We start from the raw sequence: 18,569 nt of genomic DNA on the forward strand, positions 1-18,569 counted from the left end.
AATATTCATGCAAAGCACACCTGCCTGCTTAATATATTTTGAAACACTTGTGGTCCCATTGTAAGCCTGGGTGACACAACTATCTCTGGGTGTTGTTTCACACTTTAAAGAAGTGCCTCAACAAGAACCCTTATGATGGATTCGCCAAGAATGATTTAAATGCTGCAGATTTTAAAAGCTTATTATATGTTTGGTAGGCTTACATCTAAAAATGTCCTGCATAAAGGGCAGTAAAGATGGACAGAATACAATACTCTCAAGTAAGAGATTGATTGCTGGGGGCTGCTGTGCTTTTCATGGTGGGTGCTTGCATTGGACATGGTTTGGTGCTATCTTTGCAATCCTTGCTTTGCGCTGTGATCTTCTAGCACTATGGCCTTTGCAGCGTTAGGTCCCAGGTTCAAATCTCAGCCAGGACAATATCTGCATGGAGTTTTCAGTATCTCCCCCGTGTTTGTGTGGGTTTCCTTCCACATTCCAAAAACAAGCAGTTTGGTTATTTAGCTTCCCCCCAAAATTGATAATAGACTGTATTTGAACACACTTGAATATGATAAGGACATTAGATTGTGAGCTCCTTTGGGGGGACAGCTAGTGACATGAATATTGACTTTGTAAAGCACTGCGTGTCTGTGCGATATAAATACTGTGTAATAATAATAATGTGCATTTGAAGGATTAGTAGTTGGTAATCAGTGCAAAGGTGCATACTGCAAATCGGCCACAAGATGTCGCTGTCCCCATTTAGTTCATTTATATTGTAATTCTCTAACATAGATCATCATGGATTTCACCCAATTGTCTCTTTATACAGTGGGGCAATGAGGGGTTATTTCCCTTGTGTTTATTATCCTGGACCCCACTGGCCAGTGTGACTGAGAAAATGTGATGAGAAATCTAAAATTATACAGTTGGCATTAATGCAATAAGAATAGGTGACTCTTCCAATGAAGAAGAAGAGAATTCTCTACCCTTGGGAGAGATTTTTTTATTTCTGTTACTTCAATCAATCTGTTTTAATCTCTTTCTGTATTGTCTGATTGGCTCAACTCAATCTCCCACCCACCTATCCCCTTTCAGTTTCACTTATTTTCTTTAGCAAGTTTTTACTTTTTAATATTATACAGTATTTATATAGCACCATCATATTATGCAGCGTTGTACAAAGTCATGTCACTAGCTGTCATATGTCATTAATATAGTCTAAGGTCAATTTTTGAGGAGAAGCCAATTAACCTTATTGCCTGTTTTTGGAATGTGGGAGGATACCAGAGTACCTGGAGGAAACCCACACAGACACAGGGAGAACCTGCAAACTCCATGCAGATAGTGCCCTGTCTGGGATTCAAACCTGGGACCTAGCGCTGCAAAGGCAAGAGTGCTAACCACTGAGCCACCGTGCTGCTACTTAACACGCCACCCTCCTGGTTTCCCCTGTGAACTAACGTTACTCCTCAATTATGTGAGGACAGCCAATAGGAAATGTCCACATTGCTCAGGAAGACCTGGAGTGTCATATGACCAGGGCTTTAGGTGAGTAGAAGGCAGAGACTCTCACTGCAGCTGCACCCCCTCGCCCCACCACCATTGTGACCTTGGTGGGAACATCTCCTAAAAACCATCCCCAATAGGAATTGATTGCATGCCTCCACCCCCTGCCCAAAAATATGGAAATTTAACCCTTGGGTATTTTGGATATTTTTTCTGTATTGAAAATCCTCTGCTTGTCTTTGGATGGGTGAAGTTTAAGAAGAGGTGAATCCTGGAGTGAATGCTGCCTCCCTTCAGTGATTTTTGTTTAAGCTGTGATCATGTGATCTCTGTAGGTGATAATGACAATGTTGCAGCTAGACTCTGTATATCAATATTGAGGGTCCGGTGCCCCTATGGCCTCATTACCAGGACAGGAGGGGCCCTGGATGGTCTCCTGATCTTCAAGGCTCCCCATGTTGGCTGTTTAGAGAGTTCATTGGGGGAGTTGTGGACTTCCTGCCAGCCTGAACCTGGATGACCGTTGTCATCTGACCCTAACAAAGTGTTTTTAGAAAGAGAAAATCCCAAAAAGTCAGCAATGTCTGCACTGCAACCATCAGATCCATCATCAATAATCATTCAAATCAATTATGACTCTAGAATACACAATAATGAAAAAATCAAATTCAGATTCATCTTTATTCAAACACCTCCTGACCATTCTGCATGTATTATGCATTGACATTGCAGCCGCGTGATTTGCACTTTCTTTGTGTACCTAATAATATGGCCACAGAGTGGATCATGTGACCGCAGCCCATGTGTTTTATTATATCATTATTATTATTATCATTATACAACCTGAGGATCATCTGTCTGTATTGTACACCTCTACTTTGTCTGTACTCCTGGTGGTGGTACAACGCCGTGGACCATGTTAGCAATCCATGTACTTAAAGAATAGATGAAAGTAATAATAGTAAGTGACTCCACCATATGATGAATGTTTATTATACAGGGAATGTGCGTGTCGGCCTCTTGGCTCCCTGCACTGTTATTTTATCAGCTCCCCAGACATTTCTCAGTCGCTTGATACTGAACATCTGCTGAGGCTGCAGCACCAATCTGTCATCCCCCACAGTCATACTATTATTATACATTAATATAGCGCTGACATATACCGCAGTGCTGTAGAGAGAACACTGAGGCAGTCCCATCAGTCTCTGTACAGAGGAGCTGACACTCTAATGTCCCCCCACAGTCACACACTATTATACATTTTATAGCTCTGACATATACTGCAGCGCTGTACACACAAGAACAATACATTAATGCTATAAAAGTCCCGGTTGATAACTAAGCCCAGGACCTCGGCACTACAAGGGCAGACACTGACCTCCCCCTGACTCGGGGTCATACAGATTTTTAATTTGTTGCAATAAAAATAAAAAAGAAATCTGTGAATCATGGCCCACAAACCTCTCACCCTGTAACATTTTCCTTCACACTTGATAAGTTACAAGATTTTAATTCACCAAAAAAGTGTCAAAATTTCAGGGAATAAAAAACGGTCGGAGCTTTCAGCGCAAAAACCGAGATTTACGACCGCCATAAAAAAATCGGACAAAGTAGATTTACAAATTCGTATAAATCCTTTATAAGCGGCCACAGAACTTCGAATTTTCCAGGAGTGCAATGAGAGATCGGAGTCACAGCATTGCGGATATTAACCCTTCCATCGCCTGCATGAGATGAACTCCCAGCTACATAACTGTAACGCCTTACATTTCATTTTGTGTTTTTTAAAAGATCCAAATGTCTAAAATAAAAATCACACAAATGACCTCAGCAGAGGGGCAACTAATGTGTAATCTGCCCTGGGGAGATTCTGTTATATTGTAACATTTATATTATTCATATCCCCCACCTCATAGATTGTAAGCTCTTATGGTCAGGGTCCTCTCCTCCTCCTGTGTCACTGTCTGTATCTGTCTGTCATTATACAACCCCTATTTATTGTACAGCGCTGTGTAATATGTTGGCGCTATATATGCCTTATAATAATATTAATCATAATAATAATACATTCATAAATTGCAATTTATTAATTTTGGTCTCTTACCTCCAACTTTTTGAGATGGAAGAGTGATGATTAAGGAATGAGATGCAGGGGGGGTCAGCGCCACCCCCCCCCAGGAGTCAGTATATATAATATATTAATATAGAATACACGCAGATCTCTCAGGAGGTGGATGGAGATTCCAGATCTGCTGCAAGTGAAAGTCAGAGAATGGGGTCCTGTTATCTGGGACTCCTATAAACCAGTGACATGGCTCCCTCTAATAACAGCTGGGGTCCAAGGGCCACACTACAAGTAGCAAAGGGCCACAGGTTGAGCAGCATGGGGGGAGAAGGACAACTGATGTACAATATTTAGATGAAGTTCTGACATTTGTGCAGATGTAGAGAATTGAAAAACAAAAACGAAATTACATTCCCTAGAGTCACCACTATTCTTTATATTATTATTATTCTGTATTTATATAGCACCAACATATGACGCAGCGCTGTACATTAAATAAGGGTTGCAAGTACCAGACAGATACAGAGACACAGCGGGAGGATATTAGCAATCTATATGTTACATGCAATGGCTGTAGACACTTTAATAATGAGTAATGTGCAATCTATTAATGGGCACTGGGTTACCTCCTCCATACCTGGCCCATTTATTGGCCAATAATCTGCAAGATAACACATAATGTGAACCCCCTTCTCTAAGTAATAGGGGCCCGGTAATCCTCCATTGTGCCCAGTGAGGGGTCCCGGTAATCCCCCATCATACAAAGACATTGCAGACAATTTTACTCTTCCAGCCTTGTGGTCACAGCTGGGTGAAGACCCTTTTCTGTTCTCCCATGACTGCGCCCCGGGGTACAAAGCCCCCTCCATAAAGACATGGGGTCACCAGTTTGGTGTGGAGGAACTCGAGAGTCCTGCACAGAGCCCTGACCTCATCCTACTGAACACCTTGGGGGTGATTTGGAATAGTGAGCCAGGTCTTATCATCCACCATCAGTACCTGACCCCACCAATAGAGGGCAAATCCCCACCATCATGTCACCTCCAAATCTGTGCAAAGTGCCAAGCGTCAGACAGAGGAGTCTATTAGGGTGACATCTGGGGGTGAGGGTGCCTTTTGGGGTTCTGGATATTTTGAGTTCTAGCATTAGGGGTCACCTGGGTTCTGGTCCACTTGTGTTCCTGTTCTGTGAATTACCTGAATTCTGCATCTCTTGTGCCCTGGTTCACTGGCCCTCCTGAGTTATAGGTCCTCTGTGTTCTGGTTCTGTGGATCCCTGAGTTCTGGTTCTGTAGATCTCCGGGTTCTGAGTTCTGGTTTGGTAGATCTCTGGGTTCTGAATCTTCTGTGTTCTGTGGATCTGCTGTGCTTGGGCTCTGTGGGTCTTTAGGGTTCTTGTTTTCTGGATCACCTAGGATCACATGGATTCTGTCTCTAGGCTCTGTGGATCACCAGGGTCCTGGATGTTGGGGGTCTCCTGGGTTCTTGTTTTTTGGATCAGCTAGGTTCTGGATCATGTGAATTCGGACTCTCCTGTGTCTTGGCTCTGTGGTTCACCTGGGTTCTAGATTTGGATGCATTAGCCCTCTGGATTCTGGTTCTATGGATCTCCTATGTCTGGGTTCTGTGGGTCACTTGGGTTCTGGTTCTGTGAGTTAGCAGGATTCTGGATGTTGGGTGCCATGGCTGTATGGGTAATCTGGATTGCCTATATTCTGGATCTCCTGTGTTCTGATTCTGTGGACCCCTAGGGTTCTGTAACTTTTAATCTATTGTTTGAATAACACCATTAACCCTTTGTTGTCAGGCTGGCTGTAATACAGGACTATGGGGGGGGGGGATCCTATACACAGCAAATACTGACAGCAAGGTGTGAAATTGGGTGCTGGGGGGAGGGGGTGTGAATGGACATTAACCTCTTCCTGTGCAGGACAGTCCTGTTTACTTACAAGAGTCAGGGCCAGCCAGGCAGAAATGGTTCTGTGTAGGCTCATGGATGGTTATGCTGAGACTTGTAGTTCCTCATGTGCTGGAGGGGCTCCCATGGTTTTCTCTGCCAGTGAACCACAAGTCCCAGCATGCTGATCAGGGGTAACAGAGCAAGCTGTGACTCAGAAATCAGGGACTACAACTCCCAACATGCCCTTGTAATCCAATACCTGCAGCAAAGATTTTCACTGGCACCAGGGGTCTCCCCTACTTGTAGTTCTGGGACTTGTAGTTCTACACAGATCCTATGGGGTCCCTGGTGATGTATTATTGGAGATGCATGGCTGCTGCTTGTAGTTCCTCTACATTAGAATACAGTGGTGGGGGGAAGCTGGTCTGCTGCTACCTATAGTACCCCAGGCTGGGGGTGGGAGAGGGGCAGCTGGGGGAGGGGAGGAGGGCAGTCAGAGCCCTGTAGGGGGAGGGAAGGAGGAGGGGAGGCTCATCAGGGAGCGCAGCCAGCACAGACACAACACATGTCAGAGCTGCTGAGAGCAAACCAACCGACACCGACTGGTACCGGAGCGCTGGGGGCTCATACAGCAAGAACAGGGACCAGGCAGGGGGATTGGGGGCAGAATATGTATAGAGGGGTTTGGGGGGTTAGATAAGTAATAGTAAGGGGAAGTTATAGGGAGTCGGGAATTAATATTGGGGAATATATAGGGGGCAATGTATATTTAGGGGTCAGGGGAACTTTTGAAACAGTTGCTTTGCAGATGAGGAAACTTTTGCTGAAAGGGTAACCCGGGGGGGCAGTTAGGGGTTCCCAGGAGAGGATAACACAGGAAACAAAAAATTCATTATTTGCCCCATTTTTAGGGGTAAGCCGCAGAGTTGGGGGTGCAGAAAAAATAGAATCTAGGAAAAATGATTTTTAAAAGGATGGAGATGAGTTCATAGGAAAAGTCTGGGAATAGAGGAGACAACAGGGAGGGAAGGACAAAGATTGGAGAGTGATTAGTAAAGATTGGACCCTGGAAGGAGGACAGGTTCTCTTTATTAAGGGGTCCCCAGAAGAAGAAGTGATAAGTCACAATTTATGAAGGGTGGGTGGGGGCAAAGCCAGGGGGAGTTCACAAATAAAGAAGCTCCTCGGAGGCGGATCACTAACAAAGGAGGGGTCCCAGACAACCCCAGAAGAGCAACTTGTGAAGGAAACCCCTGTGTGTGCTGTTTGGTGGAGTACCTCCTATCTTGGCATTATGGGGTCCCTAGGGGCCCACCTTTCATTCTTCCTGCTGCTGCTACCTGTCTGCACTTCTCCCCCCTAGTGGTGAGGTCAAGTGCTGATGGTGGGGATTTGCCCCTAGTGGTGAGGTCAAGTGCTGATGGTGGGGATTTGCTCCCATTGGTGAGGTCAAGTGCTGATGGTGGGGATTTGCTCCCATTGGTGAGGTCAGGTACTGATGTGGATATTTGCCCCCCATTGGTGAGGTCAGGTACTGATGTGGATATTTGCCCCCTATTGGTGAGGTCAAGTACTGATGATGAAGATTTGCCCCCTATTGGTAAGGTCAAGTGCTGATGGTGGGGATTTGCCCCCATTGGTGAGGTCAGGTGCTGATGGTGGGGATTTGCCCCCATAGGTGAGGTCAGGTGCTGATGTTAGATGCGAAGGCCTGGCTCACCATTCCAATTCACCCCAAAGGTGTTCAGTAGGATGAGGTCAGGGCTCTGCAGAACACTCGAGTTCCTCCACACCAAACTGGTGACCCCATGTCTTTATGGAGGGGGCTTTGTACCCCGGGGCACAGTCATGGGGGCGCAGAAAAGGGACCTCACCCAACTGTGACCACAAGGCTGGAAGAGCGAAATTGTCTGCAATGTCTTTGTATGATGGAGGATTATCGGGACCCCTCACTGGAGGCACCTGGACCCCATCATTGGAGGGGGGTACAAACTTTTGACTTTATTTAGTGCTATGCTTTACATTGATTGCAGTTTTGCTTCCTTGCATTCATCCATTGATGACGAGTTTCTCTCCGCACGGTTCTGTTTGTAAACACTTCTGACACAAAGTTATGAAGGAAAGAGTTAAACTTTCTCACTTACTTGCTGACAGAAGTTGCTTAGAATCTCCCAAACACAGATCATTAACTTTCCCAGCACCCAAAGCCTTATCAGAAATCATGTATCCTGGGGGGGGGGGCTGGAGAAATGCTGTCAGGGGTGCGATTCGGTGATTTGGGTGCCCCTTTAATGGGGGTTCAGCCATGACTCTTATTGAGCTGAGGGTTGTAGATCACAGATCCCTTCTCCGTGTGATTTCTCATCATGATATTTTAGATCCATTTTACGTCCAATATATATCAATCTTTCAATCTGCAAGTATTCAATGTAACGCCCAATTGTTTGACATTTGATGAGTATTGCAATTGTTTTCACCATTATATCAAAGTGAAATGCTGAAACAAAATACTATTTCCATGTGATAAAAACTTGGCCGATCAATGCTTGATTAACTTTCTGCCTAAAACAACACCATTGTAATGATTGATTTTTATCAAATTGAACTAATCAATAAAAATATTGCATATTGTATGATGAGCTTATGTAGTAAGAACACGAGTTGTCCATTGTCTAATGAGCGGTGACATCACTGCGGCATGAGGTTGGCCCGTACAATAATGATGCTGCTATTAGGGAAATGAGAGGTAAAATTGTTCTTTGGACTTCTTGTGTAACATATTCTGGTATACAGCACCATGGTCTGTGTTGGAGATATAAAGGAAAAGAACAACTGTACACAATGCATGTTCTAGTGAAGTGTGTGTGGGTCCTGCAATCATTTCTAGTAATTGTGTGCCCTGTGCCATATGGGGGTTCTGCCCAGGATTATGCCAGGATTACTGCCCAGGATGGCACAAACCCAACTGACACAGAAGTCAGCACAGCTGCTCGAAATTTTAAACAAGTTTTGTACATTTTTTAATAATCATTTTTTTTGGACAAAAACTTTTTTCCATTGTTGTTATCATTCTCATGGTTGGTGATTGTAAAAACAAATGTCTCGTTTATTTATTTATTTTGTATTGGTGGAAAGTTTGGCACGGTGTGTTTGTTATTTTGTGTTAAGGGGTATTGTGATTGGAGCGCTATTATCAACTCTGTAAAGGAATTCAGAACATTTCTCTCCTCATCAAACAATGGCAATGTGACGTCAGAGCTCACCAGCTGAGATTTTATAAAGTGGCCCCATTGTCTGGCCTGGTATGTGTCCCCTGCCAACCCTAACCCCGGCCGGCTCCATGTATTGTCCAGGAGAGGCTCAGATACAAACATGTGAAAAGTTAGTGCGCTTCATGGACATTAGTGAGATTTTTTGAACAAGCAAACATTGGATCTTCAGTGCCATGAAATACGGGACACAAATCATGGACATGGTGCAATCATTCCTTGTAAAGTGACGGAAAGTTTTACATGTGGAAAAAATAAGTACACCCCTACCGTTCCCAGCACATCATATCCACGACATTAGAAATAAGGGCCAATAAAAAGAAATGTTGTCCAATATCATCTCCGATATGCAGGGTCTGGAATTCTCTATTGGTGTGTGTGATGTCATCATGACATCATCAGGAGATCTACGGCCCCCACAAGGATATCTGGAAACTTGTCCGAGTTTTGAAATTCCACGGTAAGGAAAATAATCTGGTGAGATTTTAAATGATTGATAATGTGACTGACCTGGAATATAAAACATTTATAGAAGTCTATGGGTCAATGATTGATAATGTGCCCAGGACTGGCCAGCCCGTATAAAGGTTAAAAAATAAATTATAGGGGTACTTGTAATAGTTGGAGTCAATATGCATCTGCAACTAGAAATAGATTGATTGATTTATTCTGCATGGGTGACCAGAAAAGCTAATACTGTCCTAGAAGAATATTAGAGCCAAGACTACAGCCCGGCCTTTGATAATATTGGATAGAGATAGAGATGTCTGCTAACCTCATACCAACTGTAAAGCATGGCGATGGAAATGGATTCATGCTGATTCCAAGTCTGGGCAGCTTCTAGCCAAGTCAACTATATTCTATATTATCTCAAAATGAGAGTGTGAGTCTGAACCAGACATAGATCTTCCATAATAATGATCTGAAACACACCAGCAAGCTTCTAAAGAAGCTTTACTGATAAAACTTTACTGATCTGATTCCCATTGAAATGTTGTGGTGGCTTTGGAAACCTGAAGTTCATGGAGGAAAACTAACAAACATCCTACAACGGATGAAATTTTGCATTGAGGAGAGCTGAGAAATTTCATCGACTTGGTGGGGAGGTTTGCCAAACACCTATGACAGGTCATTTCACGGGGGCAGTAATGGATTATGGGGGCCATAGGGTGTAATTATTACACCATTCTGTCAATTGATATTGGAAAGGTGCTCTTGTCCATGTGTGTCACCTTTATCTGTGAGTTTGAAGATCTGTTTCTCTGTTTAAATACATTGGAATAGTGGAAAGTTTCTATTTAGTTTTAGAATATAAGAAACGTTTTCCCAGAGAATTGTAAATCTCTCTCACCTGCCAGGTGGTCATCATACACAGCCGTTACTTACTAATATTGCGTCAATGTTACAATCTATATGATGTGACATTTGTCTATTGGTGATACAATTGGACCCGTGGTGCTGCCGTAGTGCTCAGATTTCAGGGACTTTGTTCTGAGCTGTACTATTGGACCTTCTCTCGGACCCTGCATGGGTCCTTTGGACAAACCAGGTGAATGTTTCTTCATTTACATTTTGTAGGGTTGTTGGCAGCCGGTGAACCTCCTGCAGGCTGAGAGCGGTGTCTGGACCACAAAGCTGCCATTTGTCTTGAATATTTCATGTTCTAGAGGTCAGCCGGACTCATTTGTGGTTCCGTTCCATTGAAGATGTCCATTCAGGTTCCTGCTCTGTGCTGCTTTAATGGAATTCCAGCAGGAATACGGCACACGTGCGGGACCTTCTATTCTTTCCTCATTTGGGGGTTGGACCCCATATTCTGACCCCCCATCACCATGTGATCATGTCAATGGAAGACTTTCCAGTATTTCTCGGTTCTAAGAAAGATCACAGTGCTCTCCCAGGTAATGCCACCTTCTGGTTTTCCCTACAGGAGAACAATTTTGCCTTGGCATCATCTGGGGTCACCGTCCACTTCTTGGGCAGAGATGCCAACTCAGAAGCACATTGACATATGTACACCGTCTCACCTTACACAGAGGTACAATGATGCTGGCAGGGGGTAATCGGTGAGTTTGGGTGGCAGTTCAGAAATGCGGCTGCATGCCAACGTATGGAGGGGTCACAAGGGTGGTTGGCAGTTATTGATAAAGGGCCAACACCATGCTTGGCCGATGATTGGCAGTCACTAAGAAGGTGCCTGGGAACAGCAAGAACAAGAATAGGAAATCCTTATGTGTGGCATCATCTCAGCCTAGGCAAAGATAATAAATCCGTCCCCCACTTTACTTGCATGACTCCCCCATGGACCCCATATACATTGTACCCTCCTATAATTGTTTGGGGGCATCAGAGACGTTGTCGCCCACTTGCCATCCGCCTACATAATCATTTCTTTGTTATGTTGCTGATTTCCCTCCAATGTGTAAACTTTAAATTTGGAAAGTCCTGCTAAAAAACAAAAAATAATAAAAATATAGAATAATATAAATAAAATAAAAAAATCTAAAATTATCCCCAAAAAATTCAAAAGCCGACAATATGAGTTTTGCTTGCTCTGTGTCATGGCACCGATGATCCGGCTTGCGGCAGCTTTATAAATAAGTGAATTGTCGCAATCGATAAGAACGCGGCGTCCTATCAGTTTGGAGCCGTTCCACGCAGAACGACGCAGCAGAAAGCTTCTTCTATCTGACCGATGCCCTGTGCCAGGCCGAGGAGAGAGCGGCCACATCCCGGGCTCCGGCCCAGACACTCGGCCTTTTCATGGCACCAGACGCGGCTCTGCGGTGAGAGTCGCACAAATATTCCCCTTCTGTGTAAATCATTCACGGATCACTGAGGTGCTTATATTATCTGCAAGGACTTATATTGTGCTGCTAATGAAACCGATCTCCTGGGGAAGGGGAAATATGACTGCCAGCTCCGGATGATGCCCGGGGGGCATCCCAGGATGGGAAGATTTGTACCCAGTGCCCCCCCCCCCCGGTGCCCCCCTCACACTGACCAACTAAGATATCAACTCAGATATAAATCCGAGTCATTTATAGGAATCTATTTATAATATTAATATTGTAACTTATGGAGATCATTTCTGGGGTACAGAGAACTGGACGAATGCCAAGCCCCCCCCCCAATTGGCACGGTGGCGGTGCAGGGGGCCCCACTTTATAGCTGCCCAGGGCCCCATTTTATCTTTAGCTGTCCCTGTTTTTAGGCTGAGATTTTGAACCCTTCACCTGCCAATAAGATTGGACCTTCACGCCAGGCCTGTGCCCCCCAGGCAGCCAGCGACATATTGAATTGTGGAATAAAGGGGGTGCTTCACAAATCGGAAGTCTCCGCTGACTGTCCCTATATAAACCCTTGATATTGGTATGAAGAGGACCTGTCACCACCTGTTAGAGTTGAAGCCCTCTGATAAAGTGGACCTGTCTGTAATTGGGCATACACTTCCTCTTGTGTCATTAAAGCTATACAAAGAGAACCTGTCACCAAACGGACATGTCAGCCCCTTGTGATGGTTGAAGACATCTGGTATTTATATAAAGTGGACCTGTCAGTATTTGGGTTGGCTAATTCCCAGCTGTGAAGCTCTATTAGCTATTATAGGAGAACCTGTCACCCCATATGATAGTTGTAAACCTTTGGATATCTATATAAAGTGGACCTGTCACGAGGTCAATCTGTCAACACTCTTGATAAAAGCATTAAGCATCATATTGTATTTGGCTGAAATGCAGAGATTGTTCCATTGGTTGTGGTCACACCATAGCATTTGTGGTCATTGCTTGCATGCTTGGCATGCGATTTTACAATGTGTTGCACCGCATGTATCCTTCCATGGAATTAGATGCAGGCCGCCCGATTTGGTGCTTTGGCTGACCCTGCATTTGCTGCATGCTGGTGATGAACATTTTGTGCTCAGAGACAATAAAACATTTATTGGGGTGCAGTTCCCCTTAAAGCCAGTTCTGCGCTAGTCTCGGGGTCAGCCATGCGATGGTCGCTGTAAATGACTTGGTTGCCAATTATTATATATATAATGATTTTTTCTGACATTTCTCTGTGAAAGGAGAACAAGCGTTTCCTCTCTAATCTCCACAAAGGAGCCTGTATTCCGCCTCGCCGTGCAGAATTCCAACAAACGTTCCACACATCTCCGACCGGCCAAGTTCAACTTTCCGGAGGAGTTTTTCCCCACAGACGCATTATTTACTGGGTGCCGTCACTTTCAGGACACGCAGAACACAGGCCGCCATTTTCCTTTTTACAAATATGGCGGTGCAATGTGTGAATGGGTGGAGGAACACTTTAAAGCGTTCAAAGCCAAAACCATTTTACATCTTTATGGATGGAGTGGGAATTTAGTGGAACCCCGACGATGGGACTCATCGGATGGCCATTGGGGGATTCGAGTTGTTGCTTTTATTTTAATAAATCTAAACTTTTTGAAAACTCTCAAAATGCAGCCAAACTTACTTGTGGATGGAACAGAGAAGAGTTAGAGCCCTTGTCATGTTTCTATTGCTGTGTCCCTGGTGGGGAAGGTTGCAGGGAAACCTTTTTGTGCATTGAAGTATAAAATCCTCTTGTAGTATCTTATGGCCGTCTAAGCCTCTTGTTGGAAGAGTTCTCCTCACTTCCTGGTGACAAACAAAAAACAGAACAAGACCTGGCCAATTTTGTTACTTCTGACCCAATTCCTGATCCCATGCATGACTCCGGAGCCCCCTGACATATGTGGGGTATGAATCCCAGGAGATCCCAGGGTCCCCCTGCAGCCTTTAGGAGGAGAGGGGTCGCCCCTTCAATTTAACAGTTTTACAAAGGTTTATCCAGCGTTTTATATAAAGAAACAAATGTGGTGATCGGTCTGCTTTAAATTAATCAGGCGATGACCAATCAGAAGCGATCATTTTTTGGGGTTTCTCTTGTTGGTAAGCATCCATTGAATTATACAACTCATGGTATGTGAACAATCAATCAGTCCAATCAGAATTCCGATCATTATTTCTATCTGAGAAAATTGATCAGAAGAGCAGAATGATCTCAGACAAACATGCGGTGTATTGGGACTTCCAAGCGATTGATTACTGATTAGAAAATAAATTGGGTCAGCCAAGTGCTGTATTGCCAGCGATGGAATAGTTGCGCTATTCTGGTGTTGCAGTAATGTTTTATCAAAGTCCCCCAGGGGAAGTCGCTGCGTTTTGGGGTGTTTTGGGGTGTTGTCCCCCCCCCTTACAAAAGAAGAATGAATTCTTGTTGCACATTTTCTTTCTAATAAAATGAATGATTCTTTGATTCTTCACATTGGTTACATTTTTTGTAAATAAAGTTACCCTGAAGAAGGGGCCATTAAACCCCGAGATGTGTTGGGTTCCTGGACACATTCTGATAAGAGTTTCACAAGCAGCGTATACGATTATTCCATCCGAAGATTTACAAGTCCTAGGAAACTAGCGCTGCCTACTGCAACATAAGCCCTGAATGGGGGGCAGGGGGTCAGAATAACAGGAAGTGGGGGAAATCTCATTCATTGTCACTCAGATGCATGCCCCCCCCCACCTTTGTTCAGTTACGTCTTTGTGGATATAGAATTGTTTTGTCCAATATTCCCCATCATTATTGTACAAATATTGTTATTATTGTTATTATTAATATTATTATTATTGTTATTATTATTAATAAACAGGATTTTTATAGCGCCAACATATTACGCAGCGCTGTACATTAAATAGGGATTGCAAATGACAGACTAATACAGACAGTGATATGGGAGGAGAGGACCCTGCCCCGAAGAGTTTACAATCTAGTAGGTGGGGGTTGTTACATGATGTTCATCTGTGTAGATTTGTGGAAACTCTTATATTTTGTCCTGTGATGTCTGTTAGTATTTGGAGATATAATGAAGGATTTTTAGAAGGGGAAAGGGGGGTTGGGCAGTAACACAAATACCATGTGAAATATTTGGAGGATTCTAACTATCATGTTTTGTATTTGCAGTGGTTGATGAGTGCGCACTGGGATTAGATAACTGCGACCCCAAGGCCATATGCCAAGACACGCCCAGTTCCTATAAATGTATATGTAATGCCGGATATAAAGGGAATGGCAAATTCTGTGCAGGTGAGACAAGTTATATGTATCTGAACATACTGAGGGGGGGGGGGCAGCACTCCTCGGTGAGGGGACAATATAAAGTTTGATGAGTTCTTCTTTGAAGATGCAGATCAATGGCTTTGGCGAGGGTGAGTTGTCACTGGCCATTCAGAGGAGACGCTGCGGGGTATTTACTCTGCTGAATGGGGGGGTTATTAACTGTGACTGATCGGAGCAATAAAGCACTAGAAACCCTCTATTGGGGAAGGGAGGGGGGTTAACCCCTTCCTTACCAATACATGGCCCTATGGAGGGTTAACCCTTCCCTACCAATACATGCCCCTACTGGGGTAACTCCTTTCTTTCCAGTACATCCCTCTATAGGGGCAGGTACCCCTTTTTCTACCAATACATGCCTATCCAGGGGCCGTTTACCATTTCTCCAATTTTCTCCATCCCTATCTGGGTAATTTTGATACATTGTGTCTGATTGTTTCTGTACTCTGCACATAACTGCAATAAATGTGAATAATAACCCGCCACTACTCTTCTGTATAAAATATTCTTTCATTGCTGGGACAATGTGTTATAGAGGTGATACCCCTCGCCCCTACCCTTGTATTCTACGCATTGTACAGTGGGGGGTCATTTTTCAATGTTATATTGCACCCTTTATGGTCAATAAATACATTATAGGGTCTGAGTACTAAATATCCCTTCACTATATTATATTCCACTTATTCCAGCTGTGATAAGTCACATTTGTTAAATATATAAATGAGAGGGCAAAATAACCCCTAAATTGCCCTTACTAAATATTAAAGTGGGGCTAATTCATCCATCACTGATAATATATTGCATTATAGGGCAATTCCTAATGTTTGTCAATTAACCCCATCCCTACAGACAAGTTATATATTGGGAATTCTCTCCATCATTATTTTCTACATTGTGTTCTAGGTTAGGAAATGACATTACATTGTATTGTGAGGGGTAATTACCCCTTTACTTTCCGGCACTTTGTAGTTTAGGGGCAATTATCTCCTTACTACTTGCCCATTGTGTTATAGAGTGTAATTAACCCTTTCACCCTGGGGTATTGCTATATAGGATCCTAAAGTCTATTAATACTGATCCCATCAGTCTCTGTACAGAGGAGCTGACACTCTAATCTCTCCCCACAGTCACACACTAATATTATACATTTATATAGCTCTGACATATACCGCAGTGCTGTACAGAGATGTGTACAATATCTACGAACGATCGTGTCGTTACCTCTATGTGCAGTATCGGTGCTATACGATCGTTCATATATATCGTGCAGGAACGTTCGTCGTTCGTTTTCCGACGATAATAATTGGAAGTGTGTATGTAGCTTTAGATTGCAACTCACTTAACCAAGTTGCTGCCCTGATTGTACTAATTTTGTCTCTCCAACTTAAAATAAAGTGAAATAAATGTTTTTCACCTTTTGCTACTCTTTCTAAAATAGAAAATAATGCATTTGGCGACAATGCAGTACAAAACAACACAATACAATTCAATGCAAGACAATACAATACAATATAATAAAATACAATACAACACAACTCAATACAATACAAGGCAATGCAATATAGTAAAATACAATACAATACAATTCATTGCATAAACTTTAAATATTGCTCGGTTTTCCATGACGAAATCCCTGCTGTTCCTTTCCCTCTTCAAACTCTATTTCTAGAACTCTGACCTGCCTCTCGTCCTCTCTCTCTAAAAGAGGAAAAAGAAAAGGTTGGATATTTAGTGCGGACATTTGTCTGTAATGTATGGAGCCGTCCATTCATTCTCCCGGTAAATAAGGTGTCGTTGAATGCGTCCCCTCATCCATTCGTCTTTCACCAATTGCTTGTTTTATTCGTGTTCAGTGAACTTTATCGCGCTACCTGCTAGTGAGAGGCCCCATCCCGCAAGCTTCAGTGCGCCCAAAGAAATCGCTTTTTTTTCTTGGTCTTCGGAAAGGCGAAACAGTTATTCTGCTGAATGGTCCTCGGCGAGCCGATAGATCACATTACCCTGGCAAGCTTGGCCGTGTCCCCGGAGCAGAGGCGTTAATGAGGCCAATTTGTGATCCCCAGCCCTGGCCCGGGCATTGATTGACAGCGGGACGGCCCGCGCCCTTTTATATCCCTGGCGTTTGTGGGGACTCGGGAGTTTTTGTTTTGTGTGAAGTTTTCACTGTGGGAAAAAAAGGATCAAAAAGCCAGCTGGGCAGAAGAATGGCAATGGGAGCAACCTCAGGTCCATTGTTTACCAAACGGGGGGGTTGGGGGGTGAGGAGGAGGACGGACCCCCGAAGCCTTGGTGTCAAAGGCGCTCCATTCCTGCTAAGTGGCTAATTAAGATGTGATTGAAATTCACGGACGCCTTCTCTTTTCACACCACGCAGTTCTTTTAGGCTCGTTAGGCGATTAGTGGCCCCATCGCTGCACCACAACAGAGCCCGAGCTGACAAGGCACGCTCACATTTGCGAAGCCTCTCTTGTCTTTACTGTCAGTTTGCAGTTTTGTAATATTTGTTTGCATCTTCTGGACCCACCAACTGCCGATCTGCAACCAGGAAAAGTAACGCAGCGAGAGACGACTTGCCCGTCCATCAAATGGGAGGGAATATTGGTGATGAAGCAGCTTACCAGTCTTTGGATTTGGTGGCTGCATTAGTTTTCTTTATGATTCACCTTGTAATCCTGCCATTCACACACTTCCTGTCCCATAATGATCACTGTACTGAATCCATGGTGGAGCAGTGTTGGCATTCTAGGACGGGACTAAAGGTCCTCTCCCCATCTCCATAACCTATGGGCAAGGCGTTCTGTAGTCCACAGAGATCTGGAAACATTGTAACCGATAACTTCAGCTGGCAATATTTCTGGTAGGATCAAAAGGGATATTTTTGCATTTATTGATCAGATATAATTCCTTTTGTTGGGATATTAAGAGACCAAAAGGCAGCAAATGAGACAAATTCAGAGTCGGAGTTTACATAAAGTCGTTTTGAAGGTGAAGAAGAATGTTGGGGGAAAAAACAACAAAAGCCAAAGTGAAGCGATAACGTGAACGGTTCAGACAAAACAGACTGCCGGGAATCCAAACATCGAGGGTCCAAGCTGAGCTCCCTCTCTACAACCCCCCCTTTTGTTTTTTAAAGCCCGGTGGGTAGTTGGGATGAGGTGTGCAGGACCATGTAGGGTTAGGCTTTGGAGGAACAAAGTGAGGAGAAGCTCCTGGAGATATTGTAAAGCCACAGAGTCAGGGATGGACCGTTATTCCTGCAGAGCAGGTTAGTACTGATCTCTCACTGCCACTTCACGAAACACGAACCTGGGGACGGTCTGACGTGACGTTAGGCTGTTCCTAATGACATTTTTTTTCTTGTTGTTCAGAGTGGAGACCCTGAGACACACGCCACCTATCTTTGTGGGGAGGGATAATTGAGCACCAAACGTGAGCATCATGTGAAAAACGTGATCACCAAGTTTCTCTGTGGGAAAAGATCTGGGTTAGATTATACCTTGAAGTCTTAGCAAACGCTTAGTGGTAGAAATTAAATTCCACCTCCCTTATCCCCCCCCCCCCCAAAAAAAAAACCTCTTCTCTTCTCTCTCCCCAATCCCCTCCATCATCTCTTCTTGCCCCTGTCTTTTCTCCTCTTCCATGATCCGGGAATGTCAGTTTTGCCGTTATGGAGCCGGTGTTATAT

This window comes from Pyxicephalus adspersus, chromosome 9 (genome assembly GCF_032062135.1).
Source record: "Pyxicephalus adspersus chromosome 9, UCB_Pads_2.0, whole genome shotgun sequence".
In the NCBI taxonomy this organism is placed as follows: Eukaryota; Metazoa; Chordata; class Amphibia; order Anura; family Pyxicephalidae; genus Pyxicephalus; species Pyxicephalus adspersus.